Source organism: Canis lupus, chromosome 8 (genome assembly GCF_003254725.2).
Source record: "Canis lupus dingo isolate Sandy chromosome 8, ASM325472v2, whole genome shotgun sequence".
In the NCBI taxonomy this organism is placed as follows: domain Eukaryota; kingdom Metazoa; phylum Chordata; class Mammalia; order Carnivora; family Canidae; genus Canis; species Canis lupus.
Window position 1 is genome coordinate 46,866,915 of NC_064250.1, and position 17,120 is coordinate 46,884,034.

Genomic DNA, 17,120 nt, shown 5'->3' on the forward strand with positions numbered 1-17,120 from the left:
CTCTGCCTCTCTCTCTCTCTCTCTCTCTCTCTGTCTCTCATGAATAAATAATTAAAAAAAAAAAAGAAGTATAGAGTCAATTTTACAAGATGAAAAGTTCTGAAGATTGTTCAACAATACAGATATACTTATTAATATTACTGAACTGTACATTAAAAAATAGTTAATAGAGTAAATTTTATGCTATGCCAATCACTTCCTTACCACAAATTTTAAACACTGTTGTTAAACATTTCATACATAAAAGGTGTTATTTTTTTTAATAATGGGGGTGGGGAGTTCAGGAGAAGAAAGTCACACGACTTCTTATTTTGCCAAAAATCCGTATAAGCATGAACTGAATTCCATATTTCAACTGAGTCATTATAATTTTAGAAACCAGAATAAGCAGGATAACCACTAACCCCAAAGAAATACAATTTCTGCCTTTCGCAATTATTCAAAAATCTTTTTTGCATTTTAAAAGAATATTTTAAAAAATAAATAAATAAAAGAATATTTGCATAGTCATTCACATTTACAAGAGAACCTTATCATTTATCTCCTTCCATAAATTGAATAAAGTGCCAAAGAGTAACCACCACCATATTTGCAATTTCTATAGGGCATTTTAGAAGCTTTTATTTTTGTTTTAGCTTCAGTCAGAAAGCAGTATTTCTTTCACTCACTCAACAGACTTTTATCCCCTCAGGCACAGGCCTTGCAGAATGGAGGCAAGACAACCCAGAAAAAGATGTTATCAGCAATTTTACCTACTCAGACTTTTTTTTTTCTACTCAGACTTCTTAAAAGCAAAAGTGGGCTTTAAAAAATGCTTAAAACAGGGAAGCCTGGGTGGCTCAACCGTTTGGGGCCGCCTTCAGCCCAGGGCCTGATCCCAGAGACTGGGGATTGAGTCTGTTTCTCCCTCTGCCTGTGTCTCTGCCCACACCCCTCCTCCCCCCGTGTCTCATGAATAAATAAATAAAATCTTAAAAAAAAAAAAAAACTTAAAACGAAAATACTTTAAAAAGAAGGCAAGTTAATGCTTACAGGTGTGGGACCCAGGAAATTTAACAAAAATCCCCTACCCCTGGACAAGCAGAGCAGGACTAACTCCATTTTGTGCTACACCCGCCACCTCCTGTGTGACCCCCACATAACCTGCTTATTGCTTAAGGCGCTGCCCCACCCTAGTCAAGCCGGTGGGCACACCCTAATTGGAAATAGGCTCCTAACAATGTAACCCTGCTTTGTGCCCGCCAAACTGCAAGCCAGCTCAAATGGATACTATAGGGTAAGATGTAATTCAATCCGCCACCTGTGTGTGGACCAACATGACTATGCAACTTTCTGTGTATCCCATGGGCCACTGGCCCATATAAAGCTGCTACGCCTCTTAGTCTCGGGGTCCAAGTCCCTGCTCCGCTGTGTCGGGTACCCTTGGACCCAAGCTCCAGCTGTAAATAAACCCTCGTGTGTTTGCATCGGTGTCGGCTCCTTGGTGGTTTCTCAGATTCGCTATCTTGGGCACAACAGGCTTTATATGTTTGTGTATATATGCATGTATTTGTTGTTATTGTTATTGTTATTTAAGACACAGTATTTTGTACTACTCATCATTCCCAATCTATGTCTACTAGCAAACATGTCATAATGCTTTTAAAAGGAAAAAAAAATCAAAACAGCTTTCCCAATTATACCTTTGAACTAAAATACATTGTTTCACAAACTCAGTCAATTCTGATTATTCAGTTAAGGGCAAACTTCTGAGATTACTTCTATTGTCACAATAGCTGATTCAGTCATTTTCCACTATAAGATATATCTGTGAGTAGTTGAGAAACAGAACTGAACCAACTCTGCCAACAGCAAAAAAAAATTTCTGGGCCTAATACACACGCATGCACACATATACTGGTATATACTAATTATACCTTATTTCCTACCTGTAGTGAATGGACCAACATCTCCATGTCATATTTAGAGAATTATCTAAAAATACTATCCCATTACATCCAGAAATTAGGTACTAGCTATATTCAAACCTGCTATAGGCAATTCATATAACTGGTAAGTACGTGTGATCAATAATACAACCAAATAGAGGCACCTGGGTGGCTTAGTTTGATAAGCCACCAACTCCTGATTTCTGCTCAGGTCATGATCTCAGAGTCATGAGACTAAGCCCCCCAAGTTGGGCTTTCTGCTTAGCTGAGAGTCTGCTTGAGATTCTCTTCCTCTCCCTCTGCTCCTCCCCCTCTCAAATAAATAATAAATAAATAAATAGTTTTAAAAAATAATAATACAACCAAATATTCTAGAACTTTGCAAGTTTTTTTGTTCCACTGAAAACATTTTTAAGTATTTACCAGAAATTTAGTATTTACCACTGCGCCTGGGTGGCTCAGTGGTTAAGCATCTGCCTTTGGCTCAGGTCATGATCCCGGGGTCCTGGGACCGAGTCCTGCATCAAGCTCACCCCAGGAAGCCTGCTTCTCCCTCTGCCTATGTCTCTGCCTCTCTCTGTGTGTTTCTCATGACTAAATAAAATCTTTAAAAAAAAAAAAAAAACTTACCAGAAATTTAGCAGGTAAAATTGTACAATCCTAAAAAAGATTACATAGATGTCCTTAAAAGAGACAGACAAAACAACTTGATGTACTCAATAACACTGGCACTAGTTTCTCAAGCCTATGGTATCGGAAGCCAGTTTCCCAAATAATTCTCCAATTATTAAAACCAATAAAACAAAACAAAAACAAGTAGCCTTTGAACTAAAAGCGTTTTCTCAAAAACAAAAAATCCAAACTACAAATCTTATTTTGCATATGGTTTATAAATATTTGTTCTTTATTTTTCAGTTTGCTGCTTTGTTAATACAAAAGAAAATGCAAAATCTATTTCACTTCTTCCTGTTTCAGCACCTTATTTTCAGCATCATACTCAAGAAAAGCACACAAAATTCTTACTGGACTCATACACCATAATTTCCTGTGAATATTCCTCTTTTCACACTATACAGCCATTTATCCTCTTACCTTAAAAGTAATACCAACTGTGGTACATTATATTCGCCAAAGATGGCTATAATGGCAGATTTCATTGCATTTGCTCTTCAGATAATGAGATGCTGAAATTCCTCCCTTCATATAATGAGATGCTGAAAATGTCTATGTCTATATCCTCTGAACTTAGGTGTACCTTTAGGACTACCTCAACCAACAGAAAAAAGCAGAGTAACACTATGTAACTTCCAAAACTAAGTCCAATATGCCATGCAACTTCACCTTGCTCTCTTGGGATGCTCTTTCTTGGAACTTAGCCACCATGCTGTGAGGAAGCCAAGCAGCAAAAAGGAGAGGTCATGTGTAGGTGTTCTGGCTAACAGCCCAAGCTTAGGTACCTACCAATAGCTAACATTAACCACCAGATACATGAGTGTGCCAAGCCTTCAAATGATTCCAGCGCCCAGCCATTGACCCTCCCACTCTTCCAGCTATTTCACCTTAGGCCACGTATTAACAGAGACAAGCTGTCCCCACTAAACAACTCTTGCCCAAATTACAGATACATGAGCAAAATAAAGGACTGGTATGTTTTAAACCCACTAAGTTAGGGGTGGTTTGTTACATAACACTATATAATATAAGCTCATAAATACAACTTGAAAAATGGACAAAAAAGAGAAAAGAAAACTTTTAATTACCCTAAGTTTTACCACTGTTAACATTTTGACACGTATTTTACTATCAAGAAAATATTCTGCCCCACTCAACTAAGATTCCAAATGCTCTGTTTTTACCAGGGGGGGAAAAAGGGTTAAATTTTTAAAGGCAGTCAAAGGTATTCATCTAACAAGAAATAGAAAGGAAAAACAGTAGCATTCATTCTACTTATCTTTACTATCTCTTTCACATACCTGTCCTTAGTGAGGTGTCTGAGGATGGCTGGTACACCAATATTCTAATCTGTAGATGTGAATCAAGATCTTGAGGCGCAACAGCAGCTACACTGGACCTCCTCCTCCCTGGAAGAAGTTGCAGAAGCCTCAAATCTGAAATTTTTAAGAAAAGAAAATGCTAAATATAAACATTTCCTTTTTGAAAAATATTTATTTAAGAGACAAAAAGGGTACACACAAGGGAGAGCACAAGCAAGGGGTGAGTGAGAGAGAAAAACAGACTGCTGACCAAGAAGCTGGACATGGAGCTTGATCCCAGGACCCCAAAATAATGACCTGAACCAAAGTCAGAAGTTTAACAAATTGAGCCACCCCAGGTGCCCCTAAACATTTCCTTTCATCCACTTATAATTCCATCTCTACAACTGGATGAGGATGGTAGAATTAAGATAACATGTAAGTGAATGCATAGGTCTCACTGAAAGTAGCATTGGGTAATGTGGCTTCAAGTCCCAGCATTACTTCTTACCAAACTTAGGATCTTACTTAAGGAACAAATTCTCTGTGCCTAAATCTCATCATGTGATGAAGACTAGAGTGACTGGATCAAAGTTTTGGGCTAGTAGTCAGAAGACCTTATCATTCTGCCTTGCTGTAAGAACTTTTGATACGTCTCTGAGCTGATATATCATCTTTAAAAAGAGACAGTTGCATTACATAATGGTTCCTGAAATCTAATCCTTAAACAGTCATGACCAAAAAAATGGGTGTAAATTTACCAATTGTGCAACTCTGAGATTGTCCTTACTACTTTTTCTGGTATTAAAATGGCTTCTTTTATGAGATGATGTGATAGACAGTACTAGTTGTTTTTTAAATACTCAAAATCAAAAGCTGTGGCCCTATGTAAGCAATATAAAATTCTTTTTAGAGTTCTAGGGTCTATATGATTTCCATGAGCTCTAAAATCCTCTATTTCTAACATTCAATATATTCATTCACTATTCAACTAGTATTTTTTAGGTACCTAATATGTGACAGGCATTCTAGTAGTTGCTGGGGGAGCCCAAAAATAAATAAGATTAGTCCCTGCTCTAAAAAATGTCTCCAGATCTAATAGGAAAGCAGATACATAAACTTCATACAATATAAGTTTTCTAATAGAGGCTTTGCACCTTACAACATACAGGAGGTAGAAAAGTAGAATGAATGGGTTTTTTAAATAAACAGGATTTTATTTATTTTTTAAAGATTTGTTTTTAAGTACTCTCTATACCCAACATGAGGCTCGAACTCATAACCCCAAGATCAAGAGTTGCACACTCCACTGACTGAGCCAGCCGGGCGCCCCAAATTAAGTAGGATTTCAAAGTGAGTTTTATAGTTACATGAGGAATTATTATTTAACCTCTTTAATCTCAATTTGATTTGAAAAACAGGAATGATTACAGATAACACAGAGTTGTGGTAAACAGATAAAATGCTAAAAACAAAAGCCAATCCACCCAAAAGTATGGTTTACACACTTTCCAGAAGACAAATTAAAAATGGATTATATAGGGGCACCTGGGTAGCTCTGTTGGCTAACTGTCTGCCTTCAGCTTAGGTCATGATCCCGGGATCCTGGAATCAAGCCCCGCATCGAGCTCCTTGCTCAGTAGGGGAGTCTACTTTGCCCTCTCCCTCTGCTCATATGTGCTCTCACTCACTCACTCTGTCTCTTCCAAATAAATAAATAAAATTTTTTTAAAAAAATGTATCATGTTTTACTGATCTGCACAAAAGGGGTCACTCAAACACTGATTTACACTCAGGGATACTAAACACCTGCAGGGGTACAACCAAGTTTGCTACATTTTTTTTTAAGATATTATTTATTTATTCATGAGAGACACAGAGAGGCAGAGACACAGGCAGAGGGAGAAGCCAGCTCCATGAAAGGAGGCCAATGTGGGACTCGATCCCAGGACTCCAGGATCACGCCCTGAGCCAAAGGCAGATAGATGCTCAACCGCTGAGCCACCCAGGCATCCCAAGTTTGTTCCATTTATATTCCTAGAACCTAGTGCAATTCCTTATAAATAGCAAGTATTAATAAGTAAGAAAAAAAGACTGAATAAATGAATGCCTTTTTATAGGAATTAAAGTTATATTCACTGAAAGTAAAAATTCTTAAGTGTTCATTCAAAACTAATTTTAAGTGTATATTTTAAGTGCTCAACCTGTCATATTGGAATCTGGATATGCATGCCTGTTTCATTCATTCATTCAATCATTCTTTATTTATTTATTTTTAAAGATTTTATTTATTTATTTATTTATTCATGAGAGACAGAGAGAGAGAGAGAGACAGAGAGAGAGAGAGGCAGAGACGCAGGCAGAGGGAGAAGCAGGCTTTGCAGGGAGCCCAACATGGGATTCGATCTCCGGTCTCCAGGATCACGCCCTGGGCTGAAGGCAGCGCTAAACCGCTGAGCCACCCGGGCTGCCCTGCATGCCTGTTTTAAAAGCAAAACAAATTCACCAGAGAATGCAATAGTGGTGTTCCTGAATAAGAAGAATAGCAGCAGCTAACATTAACTGAGCACTTACTATGTGCCAAAAACTCTTCTAAGCACTTTCCATGGATTATCTCACTTAATCCTGTCAATTTTTTTTATGAAACTTTATTTTCAAAGTTTTATGAAATGAACTATTTATACGATCGTTTTATAATAAGGAAAACTGGACATAGAAAACTCAAGTTACTTCTGATATAAAACTACTAAGAAGAAGGATTAGGAAAGAAAGAAAAGAAAGAGAGAGAGAAGGAAAGAGAAGAAAGAAAAGAAAAGAAAAGAAAAGAAAAGAAAAGAAAAGAAAAAAGAATCCAGAGCCCCCTTTTCTATTTTTATTTAACTTTGTTTACAAAAAAATAGATTTTTGGACACCTGGGTGGCTCAGCAGTTGAGCGCCTCCCTTCAGCAGGGTGTGATCCTGGAGTCCTAGGATCGAGTCCAACATCGGGCTCCCTGCATGGAGGCTGCCTCTCCCTCTGCCTGTATCTCTGCCTCTCTCTCTCTCTCTCTCTCTCTCTCTCATGAATAATAAATTAAAAAAAAAAGAAAAAGAAAAAAATATATTTTTACCCAAAGTAGGAATATTTGCTTCTAATGATTTTTTAACAGAACAAGGAGTTATTTAATAATATGTACACTAAAAACAAATACATGATACAGTCCCTTCTGTCAAAGGCCCTACACACCAATATGGTGGTATTATTAATAGGTGTGATATGAATAAATAATATTCTAATTTTATTTTTTTATTATTATTTTTTAAAATTTAAGTAGACTCCATGCCCAGCATGGAACACAACATGGGGCTTGAACTTGCAGACTTGAAATCAAGACCTAAGCTGAGGGGATCCCTGGGTGGCGCATCAGTTTAGCGCCTGCCTTTGGCCCAGGGCGCGATCCTGGAGACCCAGGATCAAATCCCACGATGGGCTCCCGGTGCATGGAGCCTGCTTCTCCCTCTGCCTATGTCTCTGCCTCTCTCTCTCTCTCTCTCTCTCTCCGTGTGACTATCATAAATTAAAAAAATTTTTTTAAAAAGAAATTAAACATCAAAAATAAAAAGCTCTGCAACTGATGAATTATTGAAAACTATATCTGAAACTAGTAAGGTACTATATGTTGGCAAATTGGATTTAGAGAAAAAAATTTTTAAAAGAAAATAAAATTCATTTCCCCCAAAAAAAAATTAAAAAGAGAAGAGAGAGAGAATAGAAAGCTTCAACTAATTCTATCGTGCCCCTCACATCCTCTGGGAATGGTGTAACTCTGGCTAACTCAAAATATTTGGTTACGGCATACCTAGGGAATTCATCCTATAAAGGAGTGGCAGGTACTTAAGGGCAGAAACCAAATTTAGCCCTAGCTGAATCTCCTTGAGCTCAAAAACCAGATGTTTCCAGATGTGGGAGCAGTGCTCCTGCTTAGCCAGGTGCACTCTCACCTCATAGATGCTGCCCTCTGGCGCCCTCTGCAAGCAAAGGAAAGTCAAGTCAACACTTCTCTCCACAAGAAACTAAGACAACTATTCTAAAATGTGAAAACATTTAGGTCACAATTAGCACTTAAAGAGAAAGAGAAATAAAATGGAAAAGATGAGTGCATCACATATATGAAGGATGAATACTGATCTACTGATCCTCATTTTTCTTTCAAATGTCTCTACGTATGCAGGGGGGAGGGGTCACCATCATAAAAGTTTAAAATTTATTGTTGTAGAGAAATGCTTGAACATGTGCACCTGAAGACAAGCAAGAATATATGTTGATAATACCAATAAAATGGAAAAAAGTAATGTCCACCTTCAGGAAAAAAGAGAAATTGTGGTACAGTCATACAACTAATACACATAACTGAGAAAACAAATCATGGTTACACAAATTGATATGGGTGAATCTTAAAAACATTGATTAGCCAAAGAAAGTGTATGTAGTAAAACAAAACAAGAATATATGTGTAGTATGGTTGCATTTTTATAGCTAAAAAATAAGCAATTCTAAATAATATATTTTTGAGGGGATCCCTGGGTGGCTCAACGGTTTGGCCCCTACCTTCGGCCCAGGGCATGATCCTGGAGTCCGAGGATCGAGTCCTACATTGGGCTCCCTGTATAGAGCCTGCTTCCTTCTGCCTATGTCTCTGCATCTCTCTCTGTGTCTCTCATGAATAAATAAGTAAAATCTTAAAAAATAATAATAAATTTATGAAATGCAAACAAATGTGGTAAACTTAAAGGAAAGGAATAACAAAACAAAACCAAAATTCTGAATAGTTTTATCCCTGATGGAGAGACAGGTGAATGAAAATCAAGGAGAAACATACCAACAATATTGGTAATGTTCTATTCCTTAACCCAGGTGATGAGTTCACAGGTATTGGTTTTATTATATGCTTCATTACTTCTATACACAGCATCATAAATAGTTCATAATGGGAGGGGAAAACAGAAAAGGAAAAGTAAGCAGGAAAGAGAAGAATAGACATATATAACATAGGTCAACATCAACTTCCTAGCTCTCCTTGGAAAGGCAATGTAGATTTCTATTAAATACAGGCTCCATCCAGAAACTCCACTAAAACAAAAGATTTTTAAGAGCACAAAATGGGGCATCTGGGTGGCTCAGTCAGTTGAACATCTGACGCTTTTTTTTTTTTTTAAGATTTTATTTATTTATTCATGAGAGAGACAGAGAGAGAGAGAGAGACAGAGACACAGGCAGAGGGAGAAGCAGGCTCCATGCAGGCAGCCCAATGCAGGACTCGATCCTGAGACTCCAAGATCACGGCTCAGGCCGAAGGCAGACGCTAAACCACTGAGCCACCCAGCAATCCCAAGCATCTCTCTTGATTTCAGCTCAGGTCATTATCTCAGGGTCATGAGACTGAACAACCCCCACCCCCCACCCTGGCCAGGCTCTGCAGTTCAGCAAAGAGTCTGTTTGGAATTCCCTCTCCCTCTCCCCCTCCCCACTGCTCCCCCTGCTCATGCAGCAACCACTCTGAATAAATAAAGTCTTTAAAAGCGGGGTGCAGGGGGACTCATGGGTGGCTCAGTCAGCTAAGTGCCTGCCTTAAGCTTAGGTCATGATCTCAGGATCCTGGGATAAAGCCCCATGTAGGACTTCTTGCTCAACAGAGCGTCTGCTTCTCCTTCTCCCTCTGCCCCCTCCCCCTGCTCATGTACTTACTCTCACTCTGTCAAACAAATAAAATATTTTAAAATTTTAAAAATAAGGAACGCCTGGGTGGCTCAGCGGTTGAGCATCTGCCTTTGGCTCAGGCCGTGATCCTGGGGTCCTGGGATCGAGTCCCACATCGGGCTCCCTGCATGGGGCCTGCTTTTTCCTCTGCCTGCATCTCTGCCTCTCTCTGTGTGTCTCTCATGAATAAATATTTTTTTAAGAAATTTTTAATAAAATGAAGAGCACAAATCTGAAATGAAATGCAAATAGGTATCCTCAGTTTTTAACAATTAAGATAATGCCTAATGGAATATAAAAAAGAAAAATTGAGGCACCTAAGTGACTCAGTTGGTTGAGCATATGCCTTCAGCTTAGGTCATGATCCCAGGATCCTGGGATCCTGAGCAGGTCCCGCTCAGCAGGAAGCCTGCTCCTCCCTTTCTCTCTGCCTGCTGCTCCCCCTACTTGTGCTATCAACTGAATGAATAAAATTTTTTTTTAAAAAAAGAAAAATGTAATTCAGAATACACTGTAAATATTTAAATGCTCAAGTATAACCATCCCAGCATTCATATTATTAAGGAAACAGACACAAAAATACACAGAAATGCCATGTACATCTACAAATATAAACTGACACAAAAGAATTGCATTAGAAAATCAGATGCTAAAAGGATAGATGCCATTGGTAATATGATTTTCCAAAACATTTAACTACTCTTGTTAAAGTTCTGAACAAAACAAAGTACAATCTGCCCTCAGTTTACTAAGCAGTTGCTTTACTGGAAAACTAGTGTCTCTTAAAACTATGCAAAAAGCTACTTTGTTTAAATGTGTTTAAATGTATAGCAGAATTAGTATTAGATAAGTACAAACAGGTTTTTCACCTACAAAATCTGGGAAAATGTTCAAAAATCATGTAGAACTGTCTCACGTTGTGGAATGTATGGCATTCTTGGCTTTTGCTCACTGAATGCCAATGCTGCACCCACCCCGCCCTAATCATTGTGGCAATCAAAAGTGCACCTTCAAAGATTCAGATTCATAGGGGTCCTGACCCCACTGAGAACCAGTGACTTTTTAGAAATACTAAGTCCCGGTATGGCTTCCAGACAGCCTTTATTTTCACAACACCATAAAGCTAAAGGAAATGGTGTTATAGCTGTAGTTAAAGGAAATAGCTAAAAGCCTACCCAATTTCTAACTTTGGCAGAGTGGTGCCTGGCTGCATCAGTTCTTGGAGTCTTGAGTTTGGGTCCCATGTTAGGTATAGAGATTACTTAAATAAATAAAAACTTAAAAAAAAAAAAAAAAAAAAGAAACCTTCATCCAGTGAAAAAGTTTATTAGAGAAAGTATAAGGGCAGATTAAAACCCAAGGATCTTCACCCTAAAGGAAAGTGACACATCAAACCAAAGGCTGACAACTTTCTCACTCATCTGACCACAATCTGAGGTCAGTGTCATTGTGCAAAATATAACAAATGTCCCAATTGAAAAACACTGTAATACTCAAAAAGGGTGTTACAGTTTACAAAGTATTATTTAATTTTAATCTTTATAGCAATTCTATAAGACATATCATCTTTTATATTATTTATAAGGAAAACAACCTCAAAAAAGGTCAAAGTCACAGAGCTGGTAAACTGAGAGATAGGACTGCAAGCCCTCTGATTTCAAATCCTGTGTTTTTCCCATCCAACTATACTGCCTCAACAAAGATTCAATAATAATATGGTAATATAGATAAAAAGAAACCCATCAATCAATACAATAGAAGTATTAATGGCAAAAAATCAATATAAAGCCTCTTGATCGGGCAGCCAGGGTGGCCCAGTGGTTTAGTGCCGCCTTCAGCCCAGGGTGTGATCCTGGGGACCCAGGATCGAGTCCCACGTGGGACTCCCTGCTTCTCCCTCTGCCTGTGTCTCTGCCTCTCTCTCTCTCTCTCTCTCTCTCTCTCATGAATAAATAAATAAAATCTTAAAAAAAAAAAAAAGGCTCTTGGTCTATTTTTCTATTTTGACGTATTCCACGGTCATATAGCTATAGTAGCTATTTCTCAATAAGAGAATGTTTTTAAAAGATATATTTATGTATTCATGAGAGAGACAGAGAGAGAGGCAGAGACACAGGCTGAGGGAGAAACAGGCTCCTCGCAGGGAGCTTAATGTAGGACTCGATCCTGGATCCCGGGATCACGACCTGAGCTGAAGGCAGGCACCCAACCACTGAGCCACCCAGGCAACCCTCAATATGAGAATTTTTTAGGTTTTTTTAAGTAATCCCTACACCCAACATGGGACTAGAACTTACAACCTCAAGATCAAGAGTTCCATGCTCTACAGACTGAGCCAGTCAGGTGCCCCAGAAGAAAAGTAAAATTTTAGCAATTACCATGACATATAGTATCTAATTACTTTCTGATATCAAAAAGATTCTGGAACATAATTTTAATCAATCTTCTACTTAATCAAAAATTCTGGAATCTCACTATAGATTCTGACAGTTAAAGAGTTAAGGAAGTCTTTTTAAAAATTTTGTTTGGGGGCACCTGGGTGGTTCAGCTGGCCAGGTGACCGACTCCTGATTTTGGCTCAAGTCATGATTCTGGGGAACTCAGATTGGAGCCCTGCATCTGGCTCTGCACTCAGCAGGGAGTCTACTTAAGGATTCTCTCTCTCCCTCTCCTTTTGCTCCTCCCCACATCGTGCACTTGCCCTCTCTAATGAATAAATAAATCTTAAAAATAAAAAACTCTTTCCATTTGGGGAGAAACACATAACCATTAAGAACTATATAAAACCTCAGCTTAACCAAAGTGTTTCTTAATGTAGTTCCTAGATTAGTCCTCTGAAGAAGTTCTCTAAAGCTTTTTTTTTTTTTCTTAAGATTTTATTTATTTATTCATGACAGACAGAGAGGTAGAGACACAGGCAGAGGGAGAAGCAGGCTCCATGCAGGGAGGCCAATGTGGGACTCCATCCTGGGACTCCAGGATCACACCCTGGGCTGAAAGCAGGCACCCAACCACTGAGCCACCCAGGGGTCCCAGGTTCTCTAAAGTTCATTTGACAATGACAGCATGATGGGATGGCATATTGTATTAGTTCTCATTTGTGACTGGTAAATTAAATTTTCAAATGGTATTGTGATATGCTTCTTAATTGATAATACACTTCCATAGTTCCAAACACCCATATGCACACAACAGTTTATAAGACAAGACAAAAATAAAAACAAAGGCATACTAGGGCTTGTTTTAAGAGGAAAAAGGAAGTAGTATATCTTATTATTTCAACTGAAGAAATATGGAAGTAAGATCATTTATTAGCATCTCCAAAGGGCAGAAAAATATACTAAGGTTTCCCTAACAAAAAGTGGACAATAATCTATGACTCATCCCTCTACTAATTTGAATCCAAAACCCAAAAAGAAAGAATTTGATATTTCTATTTTTAAAAGAAAAAAACATTTTTAATTTATGCCTCTAAATTCATGGGTAAACTTGAATTGAGTAGAGTGAAGACAACACGAAAGCCTATTATAGTTATAAACTACACACACAAGCTGAAAGTCTTATATATTTTCAAAAATTTTATTTTTAAGTAATCGCTACACTCAAAGTGGGGCTGGAACTTACAACCCCAAGATCAAGAGCTGCATGCGGGGCAGCCCTGCTGGCTCAGCAGTTTGGCGCCGCCTTCAGCCTGGGGTGTGATCCTGAAGACCTGGGATCGAGTCCCATGTCGGGCTCCCTGTATGGAGCCTGCTTCTCCCTCTGCCTGTGTCTCTGCCTCTCTCTGTGTGTCTGTCATGAATGAATAAATAAAATCTTAAAAAAAAAAAAAAAAGAGCTGCATGCTCTACAGACTGAGCCAGCCAAGCACACTTTCCTTATAATATTTTATCCCTCCTTTTTGTTCCTCTTTCCCAAAGAGGAGCTTTATTCAGTCTTAACTATAGTTACCTAAGCCAAAATCTCTACTTCAAACAAGACCTTATTTTCTCCCTCATGCACACTGTTACTTCTTTTCCTGACTTGAGATTCACTACATTACAACTTACCTTTTTTTTTTTTTTAAGATTTTTATTTTATTCATGAGAGACAGACAGAGAGAGAGAGAGGCAGAGACACAGGCAGAGGCAGAAGCAGGCTTCATGCAGAGAGCCCAACGTGGGACTCGATCCCGGGTCTCCAGGATCATGCCCTGGGCTGAAGACGGCGCTAAACCACTGAGCCACCTGGGCTGCCCCATATTACAACTTTTATAACCTCTGTGATATCTATAATAATAAACTGACTTTTTTGATTAATAGCTAATGGAAAGTATATGCAATAGAGCTTAAAAGAATATCAATCACCTGAATATTTCTTTTTTTTTTTTTTTTTTTTTATTTATTTATGATAGTCACAGAGAGAGAGAGAGAGAGAGAGAGAGGCAGAGACACAGGCAGAGGGAGAAGCAGGCTCCATGCACCGGGAGCCCGACGTGGGATTCGATCCCGGGTCTCCAGGATCACGCCCTGGGCCAAAGGCAGGCGCCAAACCGCTGCGCCACCCAGGGATCCCTAACCTGAATATTTCTAAAATGTTACCACAAATACAAAGAATTAAGTACTTTATTGTATTGAAAAAATTGCAATTCATTTTGAAAAATCTCCAATTCAAAGTTGCTAAGACATAGATTAAAAACCAAAAAAGCCTCAAAACATGCCATAATCCCCAGACACATTCATACAAATTTCAAATATTGACTGACAAGTGTTTTAGGGATTTATATATGTGTATAAACACAGAAACCAACAAGGAATTACAGGACTCACTTGAAAATATAACAGCTGACATATATAAAGCACTTACTATATGCTAAATATTGTTCATAGAATTCAGATACAAATGTGTATATAACCTCATTTCATCAGCACAAAAAACAACAGATAAGGGCTATAATTCCAATTTTAAAGATGAGAAGCTAACTTTGAAAGATTAAAAAGGCTTCTAGTTGGTTCAGTAAATTCATCCAAAAACAATATACAAATGTGTCAAATACATAAATAGACAATGCATAACTAGCTCAAAAAATAACATACATATCTCTCAAGCAGTGACAGGGAACATAAATGCAAAATGGTAAGCAGTGCTGAAGCCAGGAGCCTACTAGGGTCCTACTCCAAAAATAGGCCATGGCAGCTTGGAGTTTGGCTTCCCTGGGAAACAGAGACTAAAGTGCTCTATATAAGACAGGATTTATCAGAGCTAGGGCTCCCTTATAAAGAAAACAAGTTGGAGCACCTGGCTGGCTCAGTCAGTGGAGCATGTGACTCTTAATCTCAGGATTGTGAGTTTGAGCCCCACACTGGTTATAGAGATTACTCAAAAATAAAAAATTTAGGAATGCCTGGGTGACAGAGTCAATTGAACATCCAACTCTTGGTTTCGGCTCAGGTCATGATCTCAGGGTCATGAGGCCAACTCCTATGTCAGGTTATATGCTCAGGACAGAGTCTACTTGAGACTCCTGCTCCCTCTGCCCTTTCCCCACAACATGTGCTCGCTCTCTCTCTCTAAAATAAATAAATAATTTTTTTAAAAGATGAAATTTAAAAAAATAAGAAAACAACTTGCCAACTCTGTCTGGGGCTATAGCTTATAGTAAATAACTCCCATGAAGGTTACAGGACTTAGACACAGACACAGCTTCAAAACCAAGAAAGTAACCAGACCACCTATTAGCTCTCTAACGGGTTCTGCAATATCCACACTATCACCAATATCTTTGAGGGACAGGAACTCTAAGCTTAGTTCTAGAACTGGGGTCCAGAGGCAAGCATAAAACTTGGGAGGGAGTTAAACATAGACAATGAAAGCGCCTTGAGTCTCAATAATATTTGATACATCCGAAAAGGGATTAATATTTAAAATATATAAAGAATGTATATAACTCAACATCAAAAAATCCTCCAAATGATCTGATTAAAACAGGAAGAGGACCTAAATAGGCATCTTTTCTTTTCTTTTTTTTTTGACATTTTTTCAAAAAAGACACACAAACGGCCGACGCATGAAAAGATGCTGAACATTACTAATTACTACACAAATGCAAATCAAAACCACAATGAGATATCACCTCACCCTAGTCAGAATGGCTAGTATCAAGAAGAAAAGATACAAGTATTGGTGAGGATGTAGAGAAAAGGGAACCCTCGTGCACTGTTGGCAGGAATGTAAATTGGTGCAACCTCTATGGAAAACAGTGTGGAGGTTTCCCCAAAAAATAAAAACAAATACTTTATGATCCAGTAATTCCACTACTGGGTATTTACACCCCAGAAAACAACACTATTTGAAAAGATATATGCACCTCTGTGTTCACTGGGACTCGGGTCCCCAGGATCAGGCCCTGGGCTGAAGGCAGAGCCAAACTGCTGAGCCACCCGGGCTTGCCTTTTTTTTTTTTTTTTTTTTGAGATTTTAAAGATTTATTTATTCATGAGAGAGAGAGAGAGGCAGAGACAGACAAAGGGAGAAGCCAGCTCCTCACAGGGAGCCCGAAGTGGGACTTGATCCCAGGGGGATCAGGCCCTGAGCCGAACGAAGGCAGAAGCCCAACTACTGAGCCACCCAGGCATTCCTCTCTCAAATCTTTAAAAAAAAAAAAAAAAAAAATGCAACTCAGATATATAGATTACACCTCAATTAAAGTTCTAGCATATGTTACCATATTAAAATATTTTGGAAAATTGTCATGAGAAAATGTTTTGAGAGTCTACTTATATGACTTTTTTGGGAGAAGAGAGAAGTAGACAGGCGTTACGTTTATAAAATTTTTTGAAGCTCTGGAAACATGTAAACTCAGCATTTGTCTTCTTGTAACAAACATTCCTATCCTGTTTTGTTTTTAAAGATTTTATCCATTTATTCATGGGAGACACAGAGAGGCAGAGACATAGGCAGAGGGAAAAGCAGGTTCCTCACAGGGAACCGGATGTGGGACTCAATCCCGGAAGTGGGATCATGCCCTGAGCCAGAGGCAGAGCCACCCAGGCATCTCTCCTATCATATGTTTAAAAGAATGTTACAGTGTTAGAATTAGTAGAGAAAAAGAACCTGAAGCCTAAATTAGGTTAAGCCAAAGTCACACAGCTGGTTATTGTCAGAGTTAGGTCTAGAATTTAAGTGATGGACACTAATTTGATGCTTGTTTTACTAAAACACTTTTTATTCTGAGTTATTCTTTCTAGAGACTATTTTTAATTCCTGTTTGGAACTTTTTAATTGTGTCATCCTAAAGCTGGAAACCACTCCCTTCCTAGTGGTAGGAAAGTCCTGTGTCTGGTTGATAATAGGACTGTGTCTGGTTGATAAATAGGAAGGCTAAATTTGAGAGATCCTGCATCACTTAAACTTTGCTTAGACATAATGAACAAATTTAGTTATAAAGACACTTTTCTTTAGCTGAGGGAAACTGGATGCTTAGTTTTGAAGTTGTCAAAGGTT

General features: G+C 38.4%; 1 protein-coding gene across 18 annotated transcripts in view; it reads right to left on the reverse strand.

Moving 5' to 3' along the window:
- The window catches only part of NUMB (NUMB endocytic adaptor protein), a 162,208-nt gene that overhangs the window by 122,551 nt on the left and 22,537 nt on the right, over positions 1-17,120 (reverse strand). For all 18 annotated transcript variants that reach the window (XM_049113680.1, XM_025443347.3, XM_025443346.3 and 15 more), the window contains exon 2: positions 3,902-4,036. The gene's annotated coding sequence lies outside the window, so the exon portion shown is untranslated. The remainder of the gene's footprint in view (positions 1-3,901; positions 4,037-17,120) is intronic.